This window comes from Lactuca virosa, chromosome 3 (assembly GCF_052849685.1).
Source record: "Lactuca virosa cultivar CGN04683 chromosome 3, Lactuca_virosa_CGN04683_v6, whole genome shotgun sequence".
Classification (NCBI taxonomy): domain Eukaryota; kingdom Viridiplantae; phylum Streptophyta; class Magnoliopsida; order Asterales; family Asteraceae; genus Lactuca; species Lactuca virosa.
In genome coordinates this window covers 216,458,847-216,463,652 of record NC_136428.1, presented here as the reverse complement: position 1 = coordinate 216,463,652, position 4,806 = coordinate 216,458,847, and positions in this window count along the sequence as shown.

Below are 4,806 nucleotides of genomic sequence, written 5' to 3'. Positions count from 1 at the left end.
TAAGTTTTCCACGCTTTCCGAAGCGTATCATGCCCTTCCAGGGTGAGACTTTCAACAAGACACGGTCTCCAACCTGGAATTCCAAGGGTTTTCGTCGTTTATCGGCGTAGCTCTTTTGTCTATCTCGGGAGGCCTTAAGTCGTTCTCGGATTTGTACGATCTTTTCAGTGGTTTCGCGGATGATTTCTGGACCAGTGAGAGTGCTGTCAGGGACTTGTCCCTTGACCAGCTGCGTGTCACCCACCTCAGCCCAGCACAGATGGGATCTGCACTTGCGGCCATAAAGGGCTTCGAACGGCGCAACCTTGATGCTGGTATGGTAGCTGTTGTTATAAGAAAATTCAACCAAAGGAAGATGAGTATCCCATGACGCGCCGAAGTCGATGACGCAGGCTCTCAACATGTCTTCCAAGGTTTGGATGGTTCTCTCACTCTGTCCATCTGTTTGAGGATGGTAAGCTGTGCTCATATCCAGCTTAGTTCCAAGAGCCTTCTGTAGTGACTGCCAGAACCTAGAAGTGAACCTGCTATCCCGATCGGAAATGATGGACACAGGTACACCGTGCAGTCGGACCACCTCTTGGATGTAGATTCGCGTGAGTCTTCCCATTTTGAAGTTTTCCTTGATAGGAAGGAAGTGAGCAGATTTGGTCAGTCGGTCGACAATTACCCAAATGGTGTCGTACCCACTCGGAGATTTGGGTAACTTGGTAATGAAATCCATAGTAATCATTTCCCATTTCCATTCAGGTATTTCGGGTTGTTGGAGTAGACCGGAGGGTTTTTGATATTCGACCTTCACTTTGGCGCAAGTCAGGCACTTGCCCACGAAGGTAGCGATTTCTGCCTTCATATTTGGCCACCAGTACAGTTTCTTGAGATCCAGGTACATCTTATCCGAACCTGGGTGTACGGAGTATTTAGTATTATGAGCTTCGTTCATGACAACCTCTCTGAAGCCTCCGAAATTTGGGGTCCAGATCCGGTCCATGAAACAATAGACTCCGTCGTTTCTGATCTCAAGATTCTTATCCATTCCTCTCAGGGCTTCGCCTGACACGTTTTCTGGTATTAAGGCTTCCAGCTGAGCCTCTTTGATTTGTGCGGATAAGTGGGAATGGATAGTCATAGTCAGTGCCTTCACCTTACGACCTGAGTATTCTTTCCGGCTGAGGGCATCTGCCACCACATTGGCCTTGCCGGGATGGTAGCGGATTTCACACTCGTAGTCGTTGAGTAGTTCAACCCATCGCCGTTGTCTCATGTTCAGCTCCTTTTGGTCGAGGATGTGCTGTAGACTTTTATGGTCAGTGAAGATAGTGCACTTAGTTCCGTAGAGATAATGTCTCCAGATTTTTAATGCGAAGACCACTGCTCCCAATTCTAGGTCGTGAGTCGTGTAGTTGACTTCGTGTACTTTTAGTTGTCTGGAGGCATAGGCGATGACCTTGCCTCGTTGCATTAGGACACAACCGAGACCTTGATTGGACGCATCGCAGTAGACAACGAAGTCTTCCGTCCCATCGGGAAGGGACAGGATAGGTGCGCTGCACAAGGCTCGCTTCAGTGTTTGGAACGCAGCGTCTTGCTTTTCGCTCCAACAAAAGGGTACACCTTTCTGAGTTAGAGTGGTTAAGGGTTTGGAAATTTTGGAGAAATTTTGGATAAATCTGCGATAGTAGCCAGCGAGACCCAAGAATTGACGGATTTCGGTGGGTGTCTTTGGTGCTTACCAGTTTTCTATCGCTTTGATCTTGGAAGGATCCACGTGTATGCCCTCCTTGCTTACCACGTGACCAAGGAAAGTAACCTTCCGGATCCAGAATTCACATTTGGAGAATTTTGCGTACAGTTGCTCCGATCTAAGAGTTTCCAACACTAGCCTCAAGTGTTGTTTGTGATCCTCTTCGCTTTTGGAATAGACAAGTATGTCGTCGATGAACACGATAACAAACTTGTCCAGAAATGGACGACACACCCGGTTCATCAAATCCATGAACACCGTCGGCGCGTTGGTTAGACCGAAGGGCATAACTACGAATTCGTAGTGACCATATCGAGTCCGAAAGGCTGTTTTGGGAACGTCACCCTCATGGACTCGCAGCTGATGGTACCCTGATCTTAAATCAATTTTGGAAAAGTAGCTAGCTCCTTGAAGTTGATCGAAGAGGTCGTCTATTCGAGGAAGAGGATAACGGTTTTTGATCGTGAGCTTGTTCAGCTCTCGGTAATCGATACACATTCGAAAAGATCCATCTTTCTTTTTCACGAATAAGATCGGGGCTCCCCACGGCGAGGAACTCGGTCTGATGAATCCTTTACTGAGCAGCTCATTAAGCTGACTAGATAACTCCTGCATTTCTGCCGGAGCTAATCGATAAGGAGATTTGGCTACGGGGGTAGCTCCGGGGATTAAGTCGATACGAAACTCCACTTGGCGTTCAGGAGGGATTCCTGGGAGATCCTCTGGAAAGACATCAGGAAAGTTGCAGACTTCGGGGATGCTCTCGAGGTCTTTAACTTCCTGCTTTTCGTTAACGACATGGGCTAAGAATGCATAACACTCCTTCCGCAGAAGTTTCTGGGCTTTGATGCACGAAATGATGCGAAGGTTTGAACTGAGTTTATCCCCGTAGATTACAAGAATTTCATCCAAAGGAAGATTGAGACGGATAGCTTTTTCGAAACAGAGGATGTCTGCATGATTGGGGCTCAACCAATCCATGCCAACGATGACATCAAAGCTTTTTATGGAGACTGGCATAAGGTCAATGAGAAATGAAAGGTCGTTTAAGGATAGGGTACACCCTACGTATATCTCGTTAGTGCTCTCTTTCTCACCGTTAGCCATTTCGACGGTAAACTTTTCGGTTAATGGTTGGGATTTTTGTTTAAGAAATTGTTTGAATGCATGACTAACAAAGCTCCTTTCAGCACCAGAATCGAAAAGAATGCATGCATAAGAGTTGTCGAGGAGAAACGTACCCGTGACAACGGTGGGGTCAGCGACTGCCTCTTCTTGTCCCATGGTTAGAACTCTCCCGGTGTTGTTGGTTGTTGCTGCTTTGGGGCAGTCCCTCTTGAAATGCCCGACCTCCCCACAGTTGTAGCAGGCTCAACCAACACCCGTTCCAGAGGCTTGATTTGTTGGTTGGGCTGGGGTTCTACAAAATCGCATCGTGTGCCCCTTTTTGCCACAGCTTGTGCATGACATCTCCCGGCACGGGCCGGGATTATGGTGGTAGTTACACTTGTCACACCGAGGAAGGGTGCCATTGTACCTGCTGGTAGGAGCCTGGGTGGCAGGAGTAGCAACAGGGGTAGTAGCAGCGTGGACCGCCACAATTTGCTGTTTCTTTGAGGATCCTTGCGAACCCTGACCCTTTCGTTTGTTCCAGGATTTCTTCTTGTTTTCAACGCTCCCTTTAGCCGGATCAGAGGCGGTGGCTATTTCCTCGGGATCGTCGCTATGATCAATCAGAATTTGTGCCAAACACTTGGCGCTATCGAAGGTTTCCGGCTCTGCAGACAAAACATTTCCCTTGGTTGGCTGGGTCAACCCCCAAATGAATCGTTCGATCTTTTTGCTTTCCGGGGATATCATTCCCGGACAAAGGAGTGCTAGGTCCTCGAACCTAGAAGTGTAGGAGGAAATGTCAGAACCCTTCATCTTTAGGGTCCAGAGTTCGTGTTCGAGTTTCTGCATCTCGCCCCGTGGGCAATACTGGGTTATCATGAGTTCCTTCAGTTTGTCCCAACCCATGGCATTTGCCACTGGCAGGGTTAAGGACTTGACCCGATCGTTCCACCAGGTTAATGCTTTGTTGAGGAAAGTGCAAGCGGCGTACTTCACTTTGTTGGATTCGGAGACTGCGCAAATCTCGAATATGGACTCAATCTTTTCAAACCATTGAGTCAGAGCAATAACACCTCCTTTGCCGTCGAAAGATGTGGGTTTTGCGTTCATGAAGTCTTTATAGGAGCACTCCTTTTGGTGTCCCTGACCACTTTCCTGTAATTGAGGATGCACACCACTTCCCTGACCACCAGATCCACCGGAATTTATTTGCGACATGGCAGCAGCCACTGCAGCAGTAACAGCTGCCTGAAACATGACAGGATCAAATTGGGGAGGAGGCGGTGGTGGAGGAGTGTCGTTGTTTCTCCTGGTAGATCTCCTTCGGGGAGGCATCTTGATCTGAAATGACCAAGAAAGAGGAGGATGGAATTTAGAGATATGAAGCAAGGATATATCTCATAATAATTTTTAGAGTGTTCTACTAAGCGATAGGACAGGAAAATTACTTAAAGTAAGTAAACTACCGCTAAGGGAGGAATGAGTAGTAACACTCGGAATGGATTTCCATGAGGTATTTGGTTCGGACTAAAATGCTCCCATAGTATTTTATGTTGAATGGATATTAGGTAAGTTATAGGCCTGCTGTACACCACAGTCACTCCCAAGCACATGTTGGCCGTGTCTCGAATGAATATAGTTGATCAGGCTATATTGACCCTAGACATGACTACATAACTGCGTAGGTTTAACCATAGTGCACAACACCCAAATTACTTATGCTTTATTCTTCTTCGCGATACGGATTTCGGTACTCGGGTATACTTGTATACTTTTATAAAAATACTTATATTTTAAAAGCATACTTTTAGTTTAGAGCTCTTAGGCCCCTTAGTGTTTATAGTTGTATACCATGTAAGGTTCGGTATACTTAGTTCACTATAAACAAGGGCTCTGATACCAATCTGTCACACCCCGAAACCGATGGCGGAAACGTTCCGGGGCGGAGT